Raw genomic sequence first — 24,080 nt, 5'->3', positions numbered from 1 at the left:
GCAAGCAGGACTTGAACCTAGGCCTTCTAGCTTAGAGGTATGGACATTACTCCACACCACAAGAGCCTTAAGACTCTGAGTTCATCACTTGCACTGAATTCTATATTTAGCTTTTTCTAATGTTTAGCAATAACTGCTGTAGGCGAGTTAACAATTCTCGCATCATTCTGCTGCTTGAAAAATGGTCCCCAGTAGCTGCTGGAATAAGCAGCAATTTGACTGAAATGTTGTTTCTGCTTCTTTTGAGTGGTGTGCGGTGCTCTTTTGTAAAGACAGCCTTGTGTCAGAGAGAGAGAGAGAGAGAGCTTCTCAGATGGTACAGTCCTTACTCCAGCTTCACCCTCCCATGTCTGTTTAAGTCGAGCCCTCCTCCTCTTGAACCAGCGACCCCTTCTCTCTCTCTCTGTGTAGAACCCTCTTAAGAGAGAGTAGGGTCTCCGTCCCCGGAATGGATCACCGGATCCCTCCGGTGTCAGCTAAGGGATCTCTCGGTGCCTAGCAACAGCTGCGGCAGACAGGTAAATGAGCTTAGCTTCTGTATTTCTGTTCCATCCAGAGCTAGTGACAGCGTTCAGACACTGTGATAATGTGGCTTAAAGTACAGAGAGTGAGTGAGAGAGTGTGAGTGGTCCCAGCGCAGGGATTCCATTAGCACTAAGCTTCCAAAATAGATACTGAGGGCTACTCATCGAGATGCGCTGGGAGGTAGACACTATCATTTCTATGCTCATTCAGAAATTCGCCCGAGTAATGCATCGGGATAATGTCCCTCCCAGTTCTTCCTCTTCACTGGTTCACGTTTTAGTGTTTTTGTAGTGCTTTCTCTGAATTACAGCCAGGTAGAATTCTGCAGTTGTTCTTTAAATATCTTTGTGGGAGTTGTCACCCCCACTAAAAGGAACCAACCATTTACAATTCTGCTATTCTCCATACAACATCATCCCCACCCACAAAAGAGACTGTTCTTGCACAGTCCTCCCACCTCTCCAGCCCCATAAAAGACAAGACAGACGTGCATTCATGTAGCACCTCTCGACACTGCAGGATGTGTCCTCAAGTGCATCCCAGTCAAATTAAATACCGCTAAAATATGGCCACAGTTGTGGGAAGGCACAGCATTTATAATAGGTATTGTTGACCAGTCATAAACAATGAGGTCCTTTGGAAAGGATGCATATATTTTGATGATTAGATTCCCTACAATGCAGAAACAGGCCCTTCAGCCCAACAAGTCCACACTGACCCTCCGAAGAGCAACCACCTAGACCCATTCCCCTACATTTATCCCTGTCTAATGCACGTAACACTACGGGCAATTTAGCATGGCCAATTCACCTAACCTACACATCTCTGTGACTGTGGGAGGAAACTGTAGCACCCGGAGGAAACCCACGCAGATACGGGGAGAATGTGCAAACTCCACGTAGACAGTCACCCCAGGCTGGAATTGAACCCGGGGTCCCTGGCACTGTGAGGCAGCAGTGCTAACCACTGAGCCACCGTGCTACCCATGCTGAACTGCAACCTCTTGGGGCTAGGTTTTCAGCACTTTCCTCCCGTTCTCTCTTTCTCTCTCTCTCCTTCCCCCTACCCATGTTACTAGCCATGTACATGATGTGATTGGGAAGTAGACAGAGCAATTTGCAGCTCCCTAAAACACACTCTTTTGCAGTCACCTTGCCACCCTCAGTGACGCTCAACATTGAATAAGCCTCAGTGTTTTTAGATGAATATATTGAATGGTGGGGAAATGTCATCCAGGTGTTTTCTCCCATCATTGTGACCCTGAGTGTTGGGAGTTATTCAACAGATTGTGATGAGATGGACAAAGTTGCTGGTAAATGGATAATGGGGACACAGATTTAGGATTTGGGGTAAGAGATGCAAAGAGGGATGTCAAGAAGGACATGTTTTTAACCACATGAGTGCTTATGACCTGGAATATCTCCTTTATGAGGATATTGGCGATGGAGAATATCCAGGGACAGATGCGAGCGGTCAATGGCTCAGTCGGATCACATGTGATGTAATGTTTATCTATAATCTGTTTATCTGACTGTAATGTTTCTCCTCTTAACCTTATTTCTTATTTTCTAACTTGTACCTTGAAGCACTGTGAGGTGATGTAACTTTTTTTTATTTCTCTATTTAGTATCTAAGATTTGTACCTAGGTACTTTGTACCCAAGATGGTGTCGTAATGGGCGACATTGTAAACTTTTCACTGTATTTCTGCAATTGAGTAGACGTGACGATAAACCCAACTCTAAATATCAAAAGGAAATTGGGTGGGCAGTTGTGGGAGCTACACTTGCAGGGATACAGGGGGAATGAGACTGACTGAATTGCTCCACAGAGAGCTGGTATGGACTCAATGGCTCCAAATGCCTTCTGTACTGTAAATGCTTCCATATCCTTGGCAGCATCTTTTTAGCCCTGGCATTTGATGCTGCCAAAGGAGTGAAGTCAACTTTCAAATTCAACATGCCACTATTGCCAACTGGCACTGGTTTTTAGTGCTACCATGGACTACACCCACTCTCTCTACCCATGCCTGAGCGTAAGGAGTCAGGGTTCAACGGGGTTAGGTTTTGAGGCAGGTCCAAAGTGGGAGGGGAGATCAAATTGAAAGATGTGGAAAGTAAAGTCACCATGGTGCGGGGAACTGCTGTCTTAGTGAGAGATGACTGGAATTGGTTTAACTTGAGGGCCACCATTCCTCAGGCAAGGGGAGAGGTTGAGAAGGAGCGTCCTTCATAATAACCTCAGCCAGGGTGGAAATTGAACTCCTACTTGTTGCATCACCCTGCTTCACAATCTAGCCATCCAACAACTGTACTGTCTCTGAGACATGCCCTCTTGTTGGGTCAGAAGTTTAGTTCTGCTTGCTGATTGCGCGAGGCAATTGGTCTCCTTTCTAGAGGATAAGCTACATTTGCATTGTGCCTTATAAATGAATAAAACACCCCAAGGTGCTTTGTCAGAGCGCAATCCAACAGAATTGAATCTCAGGGTTATAAAAGGATATATCTTTCATAAGGATATATGAAAGGGGCAAGCTTAATCAAAGAGGTAGCTTTTGAGCAATTAGTTTAAAGAAAAGCAGAGGGGTTTAGGGAAGGATTTGCAAAGAGAGAGAGAGAGAGAGAGAAAGAGATCATTCAGTTCTGTAAGAAAACACAGGTCCGTTTAGTTCCTAAATGCTATATTTGTTTTTCATTTGTTCATGGATGTGGGCAGCACTGGCCAGACCAGCATTTATTGCCCATCCTTAATTACCCAGGGGGCAGTTGAGTGTCAACCTTATTACTGTGGGTCTGGAGTCACAGGTAGGCCAGACCAGGTAAGAATGACAGTTTCCTCCCCTAAAGGATATTAATGAGCCAGATAGGGTTTTCCAACAATTGATTCACAGTCATCATTAGATACATAATTCCAGATTTTACTGAGGTCAAATTGCACTATCTGTTGTGGTGGGATCTGAACTCTAGGTCATTACTTGGGTCTCTGGATTAACAGCCTAGCGATAACACCACTAGGCCATTGCCTCTGCCTCTGCCTCTGCTTGGTTCCATTGGTAATGTAGGTTATTCAGGAACACTCACTATGGTTCTGGGATACAGGAAATGAAGGGAAGGGAGAAGCTGACTGTCAGATCTCTTCAGTTGTTGGATGTACGGTAGCTGTCAATGAGGCATCAGGAACGACATTTTCATTCTGCAAATAGTTAAAATCTGGATCTGGGGCAGAAGGATACCTCAGGGTTCAATAACCAGGGCCTGGGCACTAGGGTAGGGTTGCTGAGCTCACTTTGGGGTCTCAGGTCAGGAGCAACATGACAGCCTATGACTTATTCTGCTCCCAATTAACATCAGGAATGCACTGCCTGAGAGTGTGGTGGTGGCAGGTTTAATTGAGGCTTTCAGGAGGTAATTGGATTGTTACCTGTAAGGGAAGGATGTGCAAGGTTATGGAGCGACATGGGGCAATAGCAATGGGTGTAATGCTCAGTTGGAATGCTGAATGGCCACCTCCTGTGCTATAACCAGACCATGATTCTGTCATGCACTTACATCTCCAGGAATCATTTGACATCGTCCCACACAAAACACCAATTAAAGTAAAAATGCTTGGGTCCTTGAAGAGTGATAGCAATCTTGTTAGTTTCCAGGAGATGTAATTAAAACACAAATTAACCATTGGCCTGTATAGCTAGTACACTGTGGTCTGAGTGGGCGGACTGCAGTGGAGAACTCGAAGAATTGGAAATGCGGCTATGAAGGTTTAATGAATGGTTTAATGAACAGCTTAAATTCAGAATCTGGAAGATGAAGATTCCGTCACCTTTAGTTTTGACTATGGAGAATTGCATCTCCATAGTCAAAACTAAAAGTATAATTTTATGTATAATTTTTAAAAAAAGCTTACAGTTCTACAGTGCCTGCTGGGGACCAGTTAGTTCAGTTAGCTAGATAGTGAAGGAGCAATGTTCCGAAAGCTAGTATTTCCAAGTAAACCTGTTGGGCTGTAACCTGGTGTTGTGTGATTTTAACTTTGTCCACCCGAGTCAAACACTGGCACCTCCACAACTGTTTAATGGGACAGCAGTCGTAAAAATGTCAGAAAAGATTTACAAGAATGTTACCAGGGTTGGAGGTTTTGAACTACAGGGAGAGGCTGAACAGGCTGGGACTATTTTCTCTGGAGCATCGGAGGCTGAGGGGTGACCTTATAGAGGTTTATAAAATCATGAAGGGATAGGATAAATAGACATGGTATTTTCTTTAGCGTAGCGGAGTCCAGAACTAGAGGACATAAGTTTAAGGTGAGCGGAGAAAGATTTAAAAGGGACCTAAGGGGCAACTTTTTCACACAGAGAATGGTGCATGTATGGAAATGGTGGAGGCTGGTACAATTACAACATTTAAAAAGCATCTGGATAGGTATATGAAATGGAAGGGGTTAAAGAGGGGTATGGGCCAGTTGCTGGCAAATGGGATTAGATTAATCTAGGATATCTGGTCACCATGAATGATTTGGACTGAAGGGTCTGAGTCCGTGCTGTATGTCTATGGCGACTTTATCTCTACATAGTGCGTTTCACAACTCTGGACACCCCAGAACATTTTCACAGCCACTTCTGAAATGTAGTCACTGTTGTGAGTGCAAGGTGACTGCTCTGCTCCCCCTCATTAGAACACTTCAGCCTGAGTTTGTGTAAGGCATTACACAAATGCAAGTTCTTCCTTTGTTACTTTCATTCTGGATGGTGTCGTAGACAGTAAGCCAAAAGGTATCTCGCAGTGCAGAACAAAAATGATACTTCAACCTCAAAACTCCCAGCTTTCAAACCCGCTAAGAACTGAACGGGCATGTTTTTAAAGGGAGCGCAGTACCCCCTGTAATCTGGGTGAGATGTAGAAATTATGGGGCATTCTTATCGGACTGCCATGGGCAACAAAGTTGTAAATGCTGCAGAGCAAAGTGGCTCAGGGAAAACTCCTCACAGTGAGGGCGCTCAGGTGTTCGCTTTCACTGAGGGGCACCTGTAGTAAGCTGTGACCACAGCTGCTGCCTCCACCTGACTCAGCAGATTGGGAGAAGTCGCGTAGAATATTGAGATTATTCCCAAATCCGCTCAGATTGTGTCTCCCCCACCCCCACACCTTTCAAAGTAGATTCTGCCCCTTGTCTCCCTATGTTTTAGCCTGCAGAACACGTTCAATGCACAGGTGCTTTCTGAACTCTGCTGTGCAGCTTTTAAAGTACCTTTTTATCGTTAACAGTGTGGGTGGCATTGACAAAGAAGACAGAAAGTGATGCAACCCAAGGTGCAGTCTGAAGCTGACATTATTATCAAGCACAGTGGCCTTTAAAGAAAGAGTAGAGGGGTGGGTTGGGGTGGGGGTGGGGGCTTTTGCAAAGCAGTAATCATCACTGGATTCCTTCTTCCTATTTAATTAGAGCCTTGCTCTTTTGAAGAAGCCTTGTGAACACTGATTGCACAGTGCATTATCGTTTCCACTCGTCAGGTAGTTCAAATCAACAGTAAATCGTTTTTGAGTAGATGGCCTTTTTTTTAAGGGAAATATTCACTTGGAATACTCAGGGTAGGAAGCTCCCCTAACACTGGGCCCCCGTAAACGCTGCCCCATATTTTTCACCATCGCATGAGTCATTTTCGCCATCGTTACTCTCCATCACCAATCAGTAAAATCTCACGGCTCTTGTAACATTTATTGCTGGCAGTGTATTGTGGTAATTTCACTGCATTTGTAATCCTTGAACGCCAGGCTAATGTACTAGGGGCATAGGTTCAAATGGTAGATGGTTAAAAAATTGAACTCTGTATAAATCTAGCCTAGTGATGATCATGTAACTAGTGTCAATTGTAAAACCCTGTTCTGGTTCCATAATGTCCTTTGAGTGAAGGAAATCTGCCCTGAACTCTATGTGACTCCAACCCATTGCAATGTCTTTGATTCTTAACTGCCCTCTGGGAAGCCAGGGATTGCCAATAAATATTGGCCCAATTGGTGACACCCAGTGTGAGAGAATAAAGAAGTTTTTTTTTTGAAAATCTTTTTTTAAAATTCATTTATGGGATGTGGATATTCCTTGCCCTTGAGAAGGTGATGGTGAGCTGTATTCTTGAGACGCTGCAGTATATACAGTGAAGGTTATTATCTTATAGCATGCTGTGGTAAATTGTGTATCTGAATTAATGCCTCATATTGTATAGCATTGCACTCTGGCTAAGTTATATTGCATGGTCTACATTGATCTAGAGTCTGTTAATCATTGAGCATTTGGCACTTGCAATGATGAGGACAAATCTCTGGGTGTCTTGACTCAAAGCAATTCCTGTTCTGTCATAAATCTAAAAAGCTATTGGGTTGTGGAATGCTACAATAAATATGGTATTGCGTTGGAGAGAACTGTGAGTATCTCAGTCTGGGCTGATGCTATGACCAAATTATTTCCAGCACATTAAACAAGTCCATGTTTGTTTCTCTGCTGCTAATGTGCTTTCACCCACCCCATTTCATCTCACTCTGTCACATCATGGAGAGGTAACAGCCTTATGGTATTATCGCTGGACTGTTAATCCATGACCCAGGTAATGGTCTGGGTCCTGGGTTTGAACCCTGCCATAGCAGATGATGGAATTTGAATTCAATAAAAATCTGGAAAGAATCCAATGATGATCATGAAACCATTGATTATTGGGGGAAACCCATTTGGTTCACTTATGTCCTATAATGAAGGAAATCTGCCATCCTTACCTGGTCTGGCTGACATGTGACTCCAGAACCACAACAACATGGTTGACTTGTAACTGCCCTCTAGTAATTCAGGTTAGGCAATAAATGCTGACCTGGCCAGTGATGCCTTTTTCTATGAATGAGTGTTATCCATCTTTCACCCTCATGTGAACACAAGAGCATAAGAAATTGGCTAGGAGTGAACCCTCACACCTGCTGTTTGAACTGATCATGGGTTCAGCTGCACTTTTCTACCTGACCCATAACCCTTGACTTCCCTGCAGATCAAAACAAGATAAATTAAAGGTTGTTTAAAGAATGTAAGTGCCATTCACCTTCCTCTCATATACATTTATGTATAGAATCATACAGAATGGAAACAGACCCTTTGGTCTATGCTGGCCATAATCCCAAATTATGGCCCACATCCCTCCAAACATTTCTCATTCATGGACTTATCTAAACATTGTCTTTTAAACATTGTGACTGTACCCGCATCCACCACTTCCTCTGGCAGTTCATTCCACACACAATCCACTCTCGGTGTAAGAAAAATTTGGCCCTCATGGCTTTTTAAAATCTTTCTCCTCTCACCTTAAAAATATGCCTCCAAGTCTTGAAATCGGCCACCCTAGGGAAAAGATATCTGCCCAATTTATGTTTGTTTTGTGGGAAGTCAGCATTTCTGGAGGAGCTAACATTTATTGCCCATCAGCAGATGCCCTGGAGAAGGTGGTCATGAGCACCTTTCTTGAAACGCTGCCATCATTTGCTTGCAAGGACACCCACAGAGCTGTGAGGAAGGGTATTCCAAGATTTTGATGCAGTGACAGTGAAGGAATGGTGAGATGGTGTATGACCTGGGGTGGGAGGGAGTTAAAAGGAGGTGCACCCCTTGGACACTACCATCTAGAAGAACGAATTGCAAAGGAGCTATAGAAGAGGTTTGATAAGTTGCTGCAGTTATGCATTCTGTGGGATCAAGTTCCACATTCTAATGAACTTGAGTAAAGAAGTTTCTCCTGGATTCAGGTGTGACTGTCTTAAACGTCTGCTTCCTGAATATGCTACACACTGTCACACTGGTGTAGAACTGTGTGAGTTGTGTAGTGCTTCCCTGATCGAGAGCTACGTTAGGCATTACAATCAATTTCTTTATTAAATCAATTCCTCGTGGACATTGTTTGTGTTCTTTGTAACGTCCAAATAATATTTGAACAATCATGTTTTAAGTCACACAGATTTGCTTGATGTTTTTATTTCAACAATATATTTTATTCATGAAAATACCTTTATATACATACATAGTCACTAAAACAGTTCGGTTCGATACAGTAGCACATGAAGAAACAAGCAAAGAGTGGAGTTTGACTTTATTCAGCAAACAAACTGAAGGCATTTCTTATGTGTACAAGACAGTTTCTACACATATTTGAGGCATCAGAAGATTCGGTAACTGAATACACCTCTGTTTAATTTTGGCAGAAAGTCCTTAGTCAGTGGTCTTTCCCCCCTATGCCTTGGCAGCAGCTGCCCCAAGCTTCAGCGCGTCCCTCAACACATAGTCGTGGACCTTGGAATGTGCCAGTCTGTGACACTCAGTCAACTCCTTTTTTTTATTTCAAAAATATACTTTATTCATAAAATATTTTGATGGTCTGTACAGTTGGTCATGCCATACATACATAAACATTCAAATTCTTTGCATACAGAGATCAGAATTCATCATTTGTATATACAGGTCTGTACATTTATCAATCATATATCCATATATGTAGCTGAGGTGTCAGCGGAGCCCAAATGATTGAGTCGGCCCCCTGTTCTTCTTAGGTAGGCAGATATTACACGGTGGTCTTTCCCCACCGCGCCTTGGCAGCAGCTGCCCCAAGCTTCAGCGCGTCTCTCAACACGTAGTCCTGGACCTTGGAATGGGCCAGTCTGCAACACTCAGTCGGGGTCAACTCCTTCAGCTGGAAGATCAACAGGTTTTGGACCACCCAGAGAGCGTCCATCACGGAGTTGATGATCCTCCAGGCACAGTTGATGTTCGTCTCGGTGTGCATCCCAGGGAACAGACTGTAGACCACGGAGTCCCGCGTCACGGCCCTGCTCGGGATGAGCCTTGACAAATACCACTGCATTCCTCTCCAGACTTCTTCTGCATAGGCACATTCCAGAAGGAGGTGTGTGACAGTCTCATCCCCCCTGCAGCCGCTTCGAGGGCAGCGTGCAGTGCGGGAGAGAGTCTGGGCATGCATAAAGGATCTCACAGGCAGAGCCCTTCTCACCACCAGCCAAGCCATGTCTTGGTGCTTGTTGGAAAGTTCTGGTCAAATCCTTGTTGTACAGTAAAAAGATTGGGACAACTTATCTTTGGGAAGAGAAGCAGAGGTTCATGTCCTGTGCCTGAGTTGCCCCCAGCTTTTGAGATATGCTGATGACTTTAAATTCAGTTCACCACAGGCTTCGTTGTCTCAGTTGGGTGCAATCAACATTTGTCCTTTGGCTAGAAATTGCCTGAGGAGCTAGTTCGTTCCATTATGCAATCTCCAGATTGCTGCAATGATAGCAGCAGGCCTTAACATATTAATATTCCATTTAATTGCTAACCAATTATCATTGATCGCAACAGAAGTGCATCCAGTAGAATCTGTCAGACTGTCAGTTTTTCGCCTTGTTTACTCAAAGACAGCTTGTGAGAGGAGCCCTGAGAGAAATAACAGAAGTCCTGGTGTAAAACACCTTTTTTGATGCATTTTTGTCTCAATCCAATCTTTTAAAAGATTTTTAAGCAAAAGGCTGGGAGGCTTGGGGACAGTTCCAAAGTGAAACAGCATTGATGGTATTTGATGACAACCTGAGTTGTTGAAGGGATTGCCAAGCTGATCGGATGTAGTCTTGGAAATTTCATCCTGTGACTTCCAATCTGTCCCAGTCAAACAGCCTTTGTTTCCCATCTCTAGTACTTTTTAAAACTAAAATAATGGAAATTTTCAAACAAGCTGGAATAAACTACAGAATTTTTAAAAATCTTATTGTCTCTATAATCACCCAAAGTGTGGGCAAATAGATTCAAGGGCATTGCTGTTTGGTCCCTGGGTCAATGAAGGAGAGATAGCCACGCTAGACTTTCAGAATGTGAAGTGACTTCATCGCCTTGTCTTTCTGATCTCAGATAAACAGGCCAATCATTTTAATTGCAAGGCTCTTGTTTGTGAGATTCCTGCCCATCCTAGTTATCTGCAATTCCTCACCTCTATATTTAAAATTCTGTTGCAGTGTTATTACTCTCTCTTTCTGAAGCCTGCCTCAGCTCTTTAACTTCTAGCTGAAAAAATGTGTTCTGGCCTTAATATACCCCCACTAGCAATTTACAATTGTTAGTTATTTTGCCTTTAGTCAGCTGGATCCCTTGCCTTGAAATTCTCCCCAAATTGCTTTGTCCCTTCCCTAGACCTCTCCCTCCCTGTTTCATGGTTAAATATTTGGCCTGCATCCATTCCCACTATCCTCCCACACCATCCAATAACATCTGCTTTTGGCTCAGTCTCCATTTTACACGGAATTATACAAGACGTGCAATTGAGCATTCTACCTGGAAAGAATGAATCTTTTTACTTTACCGTATTTTTGATTATGGACTGAAATTTACCAAGGACGTTTTTGTTTTGAAAAGGCCAAGGATTGTGGAAGGGATCACTTTACTTATTAAAAACAAGTTACTGAAACTCATTGGAGGTGGTGTTTACACTGCTGCTTTGTTCAACCAATGGGAGGAGGCTGGTTGCAGGTGGTATGGTATTACACAACGATTAGGTGATTAGTTTGTGGAGTGGTGACCACTCCACAATGACAAAAGCTATCTGCCTGCTGATAACTAGGTGTTTGGTTCCCTAGTAGCTGAATAACATAGCCAGAACCTTCCAGAAGGGAGGTGGTGTGTCACTGCAGTAGAAGCTACCTGCTCCCTGAATGACATCATTTATCTTCCTCCGCCTGTTGCTGTAGCCTGTTGCTTATAATAAGTAAGGCAAAGGGCTTTATAATTTGTGAACCAGCTACTCTGTATCTCCTGCAAGAAGGTTAAAAGTATCTGGAAAAGAGAGACTAAAGATCAGCAAGTCTTGGCAAGCAAAAGGATCATCTTAGAGAACTCTGTAGATGAGGGCCATTGAACAACATTCCCCTTAACACCAATGTGTGTGTGCGTGTGCGTGTCTGCATGTGTCTCTGTGTGCGTGCATGTGTCTGTGTGTGTGTGTGTGCATGTGTGTGTGTGTGTGTGGAGTTTTACATGGAGGTTAAGGTTTTAGCTAACAGAGTTATATGTCGACAGTTCATAGTTAACCTGTCATTAGAATTTATTTGTAATAAATAGTTATTCTTGCTAAGAGTTCGTTGGAACAAATAAGTAAGTTGGTGAATGTTTTCTGAATCAGATCCAGAATAGTCTTTATTGTCACGTGCACCCGAATGAGTGCAGTGAATAGTTTTTAATGTCACTGCTTTGGCACCATCTTAGGTACAGGGTACCTCGGTACAAAATACTCAACTGAGTGTTGCAGACTTGTACAGAGAATCATAAATAAAGCTCAGCATTAGAACAAAGAATACAGAAGTTTTCTGTTTTAAAAATTCCTCGATTTTTAGCCTATGCTACCAAGTCCTTGGGGCCCGCCTGGATTGTCTGCTCCCACAATGGCCTGACCTGGGTCTCGCCTCTGGGACTCACCTGGACTCTCCGCTCCCACGGACTTGCCTCTGGAATTTGCTTCCGTACTTTGAGAAAAAATTGTGACTTTTATGATAACTCTGGGAATGGTGGGGCTTGATTTTGCAGTGTATTAGCCTAGTGAGTGGTGAGAAGGCCAACCTGTCCCTGTCACAGATGCTCATCATGAGGCAATTGTTCACCCAGTGATAGCCTTGGGATTGTTTCCCTCTGTTTAAGGTAGCATATGAATGAAAGTTGTTGTTGAGTCCCTGGGTAATCGCCAGATCTCCAACCATTGGCCACAAACAAGTGGAAAATCGAGTCCTGCTTCAACATTGTTTCTGCAGCCTCCACTGTTCACTGGGCTGTCCTCTCGAAGCCCATTCTCAACACGTGGCTGGAACATACATCAGCTCCCATCTAATCTGTTCATGTTACATGTAACCAGATAACATGATGAGCCAATTAGCTCCTTCCATTACCTGACCCCCATCTGGCTGAGATAAAGTTACAGCTTGCAAGAGCTTCACAATCCCCCTGGGCGAGGAAATGATCCATCTGTGGTAAACCCCTCCACACGCTGTCAGGAATAGTTCTGTGTCTGCTTCAAGATGTTTATCGGCAGCACTGTGCAAGGCATGCACCTTCCCCCGATTGGTGTCACTTCACTTTCCCAGAAAAACGATTACTACGTGTTGTCTTTGGGCCCCATTTAATCTGCAGGGAGTCAGTCACCGTATAAAATTGAACTCATAAATAATAATCACTGCTGAGCCCTTGGGAGCACTGTGTCAGTGCAGGGTGGACTGTGGATTAGGTGACAGGAAGTTCGAATATATTGTTAACAGTGCTCTGACATTCTAGGCCCCATGACTGAAGCACTGTTCTCTCAATGAGCTGTTAAACTGAGGCAGTCTCCAATTAACTTCCAGTGCTTGTCTGTTGTATTGATCGAAATCGGAAATACTTCAATTCATCCACAAGCTTAAACATAAGATGCAGTCTGACTCTTCTTTAAAGTTTATGTATATAAGAATGCATTTCCATGTTGTGAGATGTAGGAGTTGGCTGGATGTTAGACACTCCATAAAATTCCCCAGACTGTGATGAAGTCTTGCAGCTTGTGTTCATTTTTCCTTTACATATCTTCAGGGCTGAGCCTATTTTTGATCAGGGCACAGAGCATGGCTTTCAAAAGCATTTGATCACCTGAATTGCTTCAAATTGTCTGGTGGGGACTTGGGGGAGCTGAGAGAGGAATTTTCCACGTTGTTTCCCTCCCCGGTCTGACCCTGATTTCCGCTACTTCTTGCCTGCCCTTGGAGATTAACATTTGGATCCAGAAGGAAGGGGGCTCTCAGAGGTTGTTGAGGTCGGTGGTGTGAGATGGAGGCAAAGTGCTGATTTTTACTCCATGTCATTTGCATTGGGTGTTTTCTCAAAGATTAAGTCTTTGAGTATCTGCAGATTAATCACAAATGAACATTTGAAATCAAATGAGTCCTTGTTCTGGACAAAGAACAGTCAAATGGTGCATTGCGTATTGGAGTTGGGACGTCATAATGTGGCTGTACAGGACTTAGGTGAGGCCACTTTTGGAATATTGCGTTCAATTCTGGTCTCACTGCTACAGGAAAGATGTTGTTAAACTTGAAAGGGTTCAGAAAAGATTTACCAGGATGTTGGAGGGGTTGAGCTATAGGGAGAGGTTGAACAGGCTGGGGCTGTTTTCCCTGGAGCGTCAGAAGCTGAGGGGTGACCACATAGATGTTTATAAAATGATGAGGCGCATGGATTAGGGTAAATAACCAAGGCCTTTGCCCCAGGATGGCAGAGTCCAAAGTTAGAGGCGATAGGTTTAGGGTGAGAGGGGAAAGATTTGAAAGGGATTGAATGGGCAACTTTTTCAGCAGAGGGTGATGCGTGTACGGAATGAGCTGCCAGGGGAAGTGATGGAGGCTGGTACAATTACAGCATTTAAAAGGCATCTGGATGGGTATATGAATAGGAAGGGTTTCGAGGGATATGGACCAAATGCTGGCAAATGGGACTAGATTAATTTAGGATATCTGGTCAGCATGGACGTGTTGGACTGAAGGGTCTGTGCTGTACATCTCCATGATTTCTCCAGATCTAATGGACGTTACAATTGAATTAGGTATTGTAAATCTGGGGTGGACTTTGAATAAGGAGGTATTTTTCTGTAATCCTTTCAGAAAGACCTGTTTCCTATTATGACATTGATTTCAAATCAGATAGGCCTGTAACTTTAAGACAGTTATCTGTCTTGTGACATTCTGTTATATAAGTACAGGCCTTGCATTCAGGCACTCCTACTGTGTCATGAAGTCTGTTCATTCAGTTAGTTACATACATCATGTACAGTGAAATCGTAGCTATGCATTTTTTAAAAACTCATTCATGGGATTGTCAGCGTTGCTTATCCCTAATTGCCCAGAGAGCAGTTAAGAGTCGGTCACATTGCTGAGGGTCTAGAGCCACATGTAGGCTATACCAGGTAAGGACATTAGTGAACCTAATAAGTTTTTTTTCCCAACAATCAACAATTATTTCATGGACATCATTAGACTCTTAATTCCAAACTTTCTTTGTTGAATTCAAATTCCACCACCTGCCAGGGCAGGACTTATACCTGAGACCCTGAACAGTACCTGGGCCTATGAATTAATAGTCTCGCAATGTTGGCACAAGGCCATTACCTCTCAAAAGTGAAATAAATACGCGTTTAAAATTTTTGTTTCAAGAAGAACCCAAATCTGCATGATGCAGATCAACGTTTAGAAAAACACAACACATCAGATTACCCTTCTTTGAAATCTGACTTCATCCCAAAGGTTTCAATGGAGAGCAATGATTGTTTGGAAGAGATTACGTTTAATTCAGCAAAATTGTCCCAATACATTTTTGGTTGCGGTGTTTTGAAGGGATTGGAGATAGTGACCTGGAAATCAGGAGAATTCTGTCTGCTCCATCTTGTTCCTGTCATGGAGCCACTGGAACAGGCAGCACAGCTTAACATGTGAGACCATAAAAGGCAGCACAGTGGCTCAGCGGTTAGCCTCATGACACCAGAGACCCGGGTTCGATCCACCCTCGGGTGACTGTCTGTTTGCACATTCTCCCCGTGTCTGCGTGGGTGTCTCTGGGTGCTCCGGTTTCTTCCCACAGTCCAAAGATGTGCAGGTTAGGGTGGTTTGGCCATTCTACATTGTTTATAGTGTCCAGGGCTGTGGGGGGTGGTTGTATTAGCCATGAGAAATGCTGGGTTACAGAGAATGGGTTGGGGGTGGTCCAGGTGGGAAGCTCTTCAGAGGGGCGGTGTGGACTCAATGGGCCACATGGCTTGCTTCTACATTGTAAGGGTTCTATGATTCAGTGATATCGAATGAGGTCATTTGGCCCATCATGTTTGCACCACCATTTGATTATGGCTAATGTATTTCTCCACTCTGTTCTCCTGCTTCACCCTACAACCCTTGATCCTCTTACTAATCAAGAACCTATCTCACTTTGACTTAAAGACACTCAATAACTTGGTCTCTGCAGCAATGAGTTCCACAGATTCACCATCCTTTGGCTGAAGAAATTTCTCCTCATCTCAGTTCTAAAGGGTCATCCCTTTACTCTGAGGATCTACCCACTGGACCTTGTCTCTCCCACTAATGGAAACATCTTCCCTGCATCCACTCTATCCAGGCCTGTCAGTATTCTGGAAGTCTCAGTGGGATTCCACCTCCCCCGTCATACTTTGAAACCCCTTTGAGCACAGACCCAGAGTCCTCAACAATTCTCATATGCCACATCCTCCAACCCTTTGATCATTCTTACAAACTTCCTCTGGACCCCATCCAACACATCCTTCCTTAGATACAGGGCCCAAAACTGCTGACTTGAAGGGCAATGTTTCTGTCAGCAGTGTTTACTCCAACAAACCGAGTGGAGAATTTCATCTTTTCATGGAAGAGACTATGCAGGGCGCTTTACAAAAAGAGATGTCCGTGAAAATAGATGCTGAGATAGGATGGAGCAGTAAGACAAGAAAGACATGAAATTGATCTTTGGGTGTTTCTTTAAAGGCTAAGGGAAGTATTGGTCTGAAATAGGTCAAAGCTCTGCCACTGAGGCGGAACAAATTTATGGAGAAGCCTGAAACCAGAGAAAATGAGTATAAGGGAAGGGGTTTGAGGATAGGAAAATTCTAAGGTAACCCAGAGCAAGATTGAGAGGTGAGGCCAAGAATCTTAAATATGACACATCTGGGAACTGCACCAACCTAGTTTTTTTTTTATTCAACTGAAGCCATGAATTGGGTTGAAGCCAATTTTGTTCTGACCCAGGGCAACAGTGTGATTGTCCAAATTGCACAATTTTCAATCTCATCTGCTTAACTTTACTCCAACTGAGTTAAAGTTTTGTTGGTTTGCTTCCTCAGATATCCTGAGGGTACAAGAGTTGATTTGTGTGCACAGCTTAGCATTGAATGTGAAATTGAGTTTCGAGTCCTTGACTGGTTATATTGTCGTGATGTCCACTGGGCATATGGGTTTTACTCCTCCAAGATTACAGACAGAGCAGACAAGTATCTGCTCATTAGGTTCATAAACACGGAGCAAAACTGGTAATGGTGGGAGGAATCTGTCACCTTTCTTTTGCTGTTTGCCTGACTGAAATAAACAGAGGAGCTGAGTAAAATTGTAAAAGATTGTGTTTATCACCTTTTGATTAAAACACTGCAGAGGGCTCAGGAGGAAGCAGTCTGACCAATACAGGTAGAATCCCACATGCTGTTTCTGCTTCCTGACCAGGGTTTTATTTGCAACTCACACTTAACCAGGAGCTGGTTAAAACAAGGAACCAGATGGACTGGTTCAGGTGAAGGTCAAAGATACATGTAAGGGGAAGCTGGATAAACCCATAAGGGAAAACAGAATAGAATGGGGTTGTGTTGATGAAGCTGAGTGAGAACAGGTTCCTGTGGAGCTGAACAGATAAGTTGAGACAGAATAGCATATTTCTCTATATAATAATGAATTCCAAATGCTAGTGGATCAACAGCATGAATCTTCAGCTGTTCACCATGAGCAATATACTGACCATAGTCAAAAGTCCCAGTTTTCTCATCTCCCCTGCTCTTCACCTTATCCCAAATCCAACCCTCTAACTCAGCACCGCCCTCTTGAACTGTTCTGTCCATCTTCCTTCCTACCTATCCGCTCCACCCATTGCTCTGACCTATCACCATCACAACACCCCTACATCTACCTATCACATTCCCTGCTATCTTCCCCTTTGCCCAACCCTCCCTTCCATTTATCCCTCAGTCCCTTTGGCACACTTGCCTCTCCTCCCCTCATTCCTGATGAAGGGCTTATGCTCGAAACATCGACTCTCCTGTTCCTCAGATGCTGCCTGACCTGCTGTACTTTTCCAGCACCACACTCTCGACTCCAGCAGTTGCAGTCCTCACCTTCTCCTAGTCGAAAGTACTGACTGTATCCAACCTGCACATTTTGTAAATTCTCTGCTGGATTGTGGTTGTCACTGACCAGTTCAGCATTTATTGTCCGTCCCTAGCTGATAGAGAAGGTCGTACAGTGCTGCTACCTTGAAGTGCTACAGTGTGTGGAGGATAGGGACACCCGCGGTGCTGTTAAGAAAGGATTTCCAAGATTTTCATCCAGCAACAATGAAAGCAGGTCAGAATGGTGTGTGCCTTGGGGGGACTTCACTCATTGTGGTCTTTTCACATATTTTTTTGATATATCGTTTTAGGGGATGGAGTTTGTGGGTTTGGGAGAGGCAGTTGTTGGAGCCTTGGTGAATTTCTGCGTGCATCCTGTAGATGGTTTACACTATTATCGGTGGTGGAAGGAGTGCACTTTTACGGATGTGATTCCAATCACGGAGGGTTCATTTTCTGGACTGTGCCAAACTTCTTGAGTGTTGTTGGAACTGCACTTATCCAGGAAATGAACCCTCCTTGATTGGCAAGTAGGGAGTATTCCAGGGAGTGACCCTGGACTCAATGTTAACTTTACTTTCTCTCCACAGATGTTGACAGACCTGCTGAGATTTTCCAGCAATCTTAGTTTGCATTTCTGATTTCAAATATCCACAATTCTTTGACGTTTTTGTAATCTATCATGCTCCTGATTGTACCTTGTAGATTGAGCAGTCAGTAGATGAGTTACTTGCTTTCATAGTCTTTGACCTGCTCATGTAGCTGCTATATTTATATGGCTGGTACAGTTCGGTTTCTGATCAATGGTAACACCCAGGATGTTGCTATAGAGCAATTCAGTGATCATAATACCATTGAATGTCAAGGGTCAATGATTAGATTCTGTCTTGTTGTAGATGGCCATAGCCTGACATTTTTGACATGCAAATGTGCCACTCACCAGCCCAAGCCTGAATGTTGTCTGGGTCTTGCTGCATTTGCACATGGGTTGCTTCAGTTTATGAGGCATTGCAAAATGGTGTTGAACATTATGCAAGAAGCAAACATTCCCTCCATCATTAGGTCAGAATTGGGAAGATCATTGATGAAGTAACTGAAGATGGCTGTGCCTATGACACTAGGACACTACTCTGAGAAGCTCCAGCAGAGATATCGTGGGGTTGAGATGATTGATATCAACAACCAAAATCATCCTTGTGCCAGAGATGACTGCAACTAGAGGAGAGGTTTCCATGTGATTCAATGACTCCAGTTTTGTTTGGGCTCTTTTGTCAATATTTTTGTAGCAAGGTTGTAATGTAGTCAGAAGACAAATGGGCCTGATGGAACCCAAACTGAGTGTCACTGAGCGGGGTATTCCTTTGCAAGTACAGCTTGACAGCACTGTCAATGACCCCTTCTATCACTTTGCTGTTTTTGGAGAGTAGAGAGTTTTGTAAAACGTAGCACAGTGTCCAAAATTCCGATATGATGCGATGATTGGAAAGCATTTGATAAATAATCCCAAGTGTGCATTACACTGACAACAAATTTAGAATTGTTAGTTGAGCTTACAATGTGACCCAGAGTCGAAAGGTGTGGCGCTGGGAAAAGCACAGCAGGTCAGCCAGCATCTGAGGAGCAGGAGGGTCAGGAATGAGGAAGGGCTTATGCCCAAAACGTTATCCCTCCTGCTCCTCGGGTACTGCCTGACCATATGTGCAATTCCAGTGCCACACTTTTTGACTATGACTCTCCAGCATCTGCAGTCCTCACGTTCTCCTAGCTACAACATGACCCACTTTAAGACCATAAGACGTAGGAGTGGAAGTAAGGCCATTCGGCCCATCGAGTCCACTCTACCATTTAATCATGGTTGATGGGCATTTCAACTCCACTTACCTGCATTCTCCCCGTAGCCCTTAATTCCTTGTGACATCAAGAATTTATCAATCTCTGCCTTGAAGACATTTAGCAGCCCGGCCTCCACTGCACTCTGCGGCAATGAATTCCACAGGCCCACCACTCTCTGGCTGAAGAAATATCTCCGCATTTCTGTTCTGAATTTACCCCCTCTAATTCTAAGGCTGTGCCCACGGGTCCTAGTCTCCTCGCCTAGCGGAAACAATTTCCTACGTCCACCCTTTCCAAGCCATGTATTATCTTGTAAACTTTCCTGTGCCTGAATACAGGGGGCCCCAGTTTTTTCTGACACAGGGCACATATGCACACACTGCACATGTCTCATCTCAAGAAAATAAGTTCAGCTATTCACTGTTTCATTTTTCAGGGCAATTCAGTGTTCTGTCAGAGTCAACCTGGTGTGTGTAAAATTTTAACAAAGTTTAACAGTTAACTGTCAGTTATAAGTGACTGGTGCATCATTTATGGCAACACCTCTACCAACCAAACTCCATTCACTAGCTAGTCAGCACTGTCTTCTCATGCAGCGCAAAGTTTGGCTTTCCCCTCATTTGGGATTCTTGCGAATTGTCCTGATGAGTGCAGCACACGGTTTTAATAAAATCTTAAATTTTTCTGCAATACTCACAAATAATAATTGTCTAGCCACTATCAGGGGTTTTATTCCATCCCCAATCCTACCTCATTGGCTTTGAAAATGACAATTTGAGCAGAAGACAATTAGGAATGAGTTCCCCTTCTCTCAGTTTTTCTTTTCCAGTAATAAAAGACGATGCACTCGAAACGCATTTAAATTCATTGCATTGAATCTTCTTCAAAGGCTGGCATTTGGTGGGGATGTCAGATTCACGGTGTTGTGATGAATTGAAGTTGAGTGGGAAGGGATGCCCTCACTAATTCGTACTGAAAAATGATTGTGATCATGTTTTTAAATGGAGGCTACCAAGTGTATAACTCTCCACACTATAAACCTGCAACCAAAGCCTATCATGTGTCGACTGATGACATAAAGCTAGAGCTTGAAGCTTGTGTAGTTTTCTCTATGGTCAGAAATATCACCTTAGCCTAACCACAGATTACCTCAGAACTGATAATGCTGCTGTAGGTTTTCCCACTGTCAGCTAGGTGCCAGGGCTGTTTAACTCAAGAGGCAACTAGATGTATTCAAGACGTGGCTAGATACAGCACTTGCGGCAAATGGGATCAAAGGTTATGGGGAGAAAGCAGGATTAGGCTATTGAATTGGACGATCAGCCATAATCGTGGTGATTTGTGGAGTAGACTTGAAGGGCCGAATGGCCTCCTCCTGCTCCTATCTTCCATATTTCTACGTTAGTGTTAATATTTTCTCGAGAATTAGTGTCTGTAGAAAGCTCAGAGCTGGTCTCAGACCAATGCCCTGGTTCACAAGTCAGATCAAAAGGTCTGAAATACTACAACATTGGGCATGATTAGTAATGCTCCATCATTCAGCAAGATCAAGGCTTATTTTCTACCTTAACTCCACTTTCCCTCATGATCCTCCCATCCCATAATACCCCACTGTTATTGACTTCTGTATTTTTTTAATATTCATTTATGGGATGAGGGTGTTGCTGGTTAGGTCAGCATTTATTGCCCTTCCCCAGAGGATGGTTAAGTGTCAACCACACTGCTGTGGGTCTGGAGTTACATGTAAACAGTAGGGGCTGCAAGATGCTGGGTGCCGCAGAGTCAATAGGTGTGGAGCTGGAAAAGCACAGCAGGTCAGACAGCATCAACGGAACAGGGTTGTCATTGATTCAGATTTAAACCCATCGTCCTTTCAGCTAAAAACATTGACTTTCATCTTCCTCTGATGCTGTCTGACCCACTGTGCTTTTCCAGCTCCATATCTTTTGGAGTTGCATGTAATCTAGCCCAGGTAAGGTTGGCAGTTTCCTTCCTATTGGATGTCAGTGAACCAGATGGATTTTTCAACAATGGATTCATGATCATCAGTTAGATTCAGATGTTTATTGAATTCAAATTCCACATGATACGATTTGAACCCAGGTCCCCAGAACATTACCTGGGTCTTAGGATTAACAGACCAGCAATAACACCACAAGACCATTGAGCCTTGAATATACTTACTGAGTATTATTAGCTCTTCAAAAGATTCACTTCCCTTTGAATGAGGAAAATTCGCCTGTCCTCAATGACCAATGCCTTTATTTTGTGCATGTCCTTTTTGTTCTGGGTGCCCCGTTTAGAGGAAACATTTTCTTGGTACTTCTCAAAGTGTTAGTCCTGAGGAGTGTCCCAAGCACCTCCCACAATGATGATATCACATGGACTTGTGGACAGAAAAGCTCAGGATTAGAAAGAATTGAGACCCAGCATGTAGTCCTACTCAAAGTCTCTGTAACAGTGTTTGGTAAAGTTAATCTAATCTATAACTAGTTGCTAACATGCAATAAACTATAGCGTGTTTATACGAGACTCTTCTACTTGGAACAGTAAATGGTTTTCCTCTACTGCACCAGACCAAACAAGTTCTGTAGTCCCCTACACTTTTCTGTGTAGCTACTACCAAGCTCAGAGTGAGCTAGCATGCCTAAATGACACTACCCTGTTCAAAGAAAACAAATAACTGTGGATGTTGGAAATCTGAAACAAAAACAAAAATTGCTGGAGAAACTCAGCAGGCTTGGCCGCATCTGTGAAGAGAAAGCAGAATTTCAAGTCCAGTGACCCTTCTGAAGATGCTGCCAGACCTGCTGAGTTTCTCCAACAATTTCTGTTTTTGTTTCATTACCCGATTAAATCCCTTCTCAGACAAAACAAAAATCAATTAGATTTCTTCCGGTCGCATGGGCTTTGTCTACTCTCTTCTTAGAATGTAGACATGGAGTGGATTGAGGAGCTTGTTAAAGGACAGAATATTCATTGACATGAGATAAGGAGCCACTTTGCTTTTGGCCTTTTGATCGCCTCTCGTGTCAGTCCAGGATCCTGCTGCTAGTGTTGGCCATGCCACTCTCAAGACCCGTATTTTGACCTCTTCCCCAAGTCTGCATGAATGCCACTGATTCCAGATGCACCAAACCTGCTGTTGGGACAAAAGAGATTACACTTGGTGTTCAAACCCAATTGGCAAAAAGGCCTTGTCATCTTGCTGGGGGTTCCTAATCTGTCATCGATTCAAACTTCTACGCCGGAAGATGGTGAACGAGAGAAGAGGAGAGAGGATGGTCTGTAAAGCTCACTTCCTGTGCTTGAGCAGCCAATCATCATCCAGAAGAGATAGAGAAATCCAGCACCAAGACAACAATCTGGAAACGGCTTCCATAACTCCCTTTCAGATGGTTGTCAGAAAGATGCTGGATTGACAGAGGGGTCACGGATTACGAGAACAGACTGATAAGTGCAATAAGGCTACGTCAAGTTGGCCATGATCTCTATAGACCTCTTTCTTCTGTTCTGAAACTATTGTGGGGTCATGCCTGAAAATATTGTTCTATTTGTTTGGACATGATATGAGACACCTATATCACCCTTCCACACTGCTTAGGGATTTGAATTCAGATCTTCACGTTAGGTGCCATCTGTATGTGGTATTCAGCAAGTTTCCTTGCCTATGCTTGACCTAATGCCATTAAACTTTGTGGGGTTCAGACTAAGTGCTGAATTCTGCTCAGGCAACGTTGTCCCAACCTCCACATGCCCCTGTACTGCCAACACCTCTGTTTGGTCTGTCCTCCTGGTGGGTCAGGTGATAGCCAGAGACGGTGGTCGTATTCTCTGGAATATTATCTACAAGGTCTAATTCTATGACTAACTTTTCTAGTCAGCTCTCAGTGGCAGCTCTCCCAGTTTTGGCACTAGCCCCCAGATGTTGGTAAGAAAGACTCTGCCGGATTGCCGGGGTTGAGTTTGCTGTTGTCACTATCAATGCTACGAGTCCATCTGGAAATGGAGGCTTTTCAGTGGCTCCATATGTGCTAGGCCATGTCAGTGGGCAGTTTAGAGTCAACAAGAAGTTTAGATTCCCATGAAGGGCAGACCAGGTTGGCATTAGTGAACCAAACGTAATTTTGCGGACACACTTTTTGTGAAACAATAGTTTCACAGTCATCATTAAACAATCCCTTCCAGATTTTTCTATTAAAAATTGAATTCAAGTTCCACCTTCTTCTATTGTGGTGGAATTCGCCGGCGTAGTCAATGTTGTTCCAACCCATGGGAGCCTATCCACTCCTGGCCAATGGCATCGTTTTTCTCTATGTTCTTTTCCTTTCTGCTTCCTTTTCTTCTTCATCTTCGAGGCCAGAGCAGTGTCTGTCTCAGCCACGTGGATCGAGACTCTGATGGTGGCTGTGACGATGTTGTCACTTTAAGAAGGTTATATTGTCCTTGGTTTTCTGGAAGAGCCATCATAAAGACAGAGGTGTCAAAGCATCTGCTTTAACAATGGAAGGGGAGTGGCCTGTTCTCCCAGTTCAGGATTTTTTTCTAGTTTGATTTTAGCTGTAGCAGTCACAAGATGCAGGAGTCCAGAGGAGTGCAAGCTTCAGTCAAGAACTCCTCTGACTTTCTTCTGAAATCTCTCTCTGGATGTTTTTTCACCTGCCTGTAAGAATCTGTGTTTGAATTTACCTTTTTGCCAAGGGGTGTGTTTGTGGGATGTTACTGCATTGGAACAGTTAATTCATTAAGTTCCTGTGTCAGATCAGTTAAGTTTCCCAATAGCTAAA

General features: G+C 43.6%; 1 protein-coding gene across 1 annotated transcript in view; it reads left to right on the top strand.

Moving 5' to 3' along the window:
- The first annotated feature begins 410 nt into the window (after positions 1-410).
- LOC122541903 (ras-GEF domain-containing family member 1A-like) overlaps positions 411-24,080 on the top strand; it is a 221,944-nt gene continuing 198,274 nt past the window's right edge. Inside the window, exon 1 of the mRNA XM_043679087.2 lies at positions 411-518. The gene's annotated coding sequence lies outside the window, so the exon portion shown is untranslated. The remainder of the gene's footprint in view (positions 519-24,080) is intronic.

The sequence above is a fragment of the Chiloscyllium plagiosum genome, unplaced genomic scaffold (assembly GCF_037043375.1).
Source record: "Chiloscyllium plagiosum isolate Xiang-an unplaced genomic scaffold, Cpla_swu_hap1 HiC_scaffold_43, whole genome shotgun sequence".
Classification (NCBI taxonomy): Eukaryota; Metazoa; Chordata; class Chondrichthyes; order Orectolobiformes; family Hemiscylliidae; genus Chiloscyllium; species Chiloscyllium plagiosum.
Note: the sequence above shows the minus strand (reverse complement) of the source record. Positions and strands in the feature narration are given on the sequence as shown.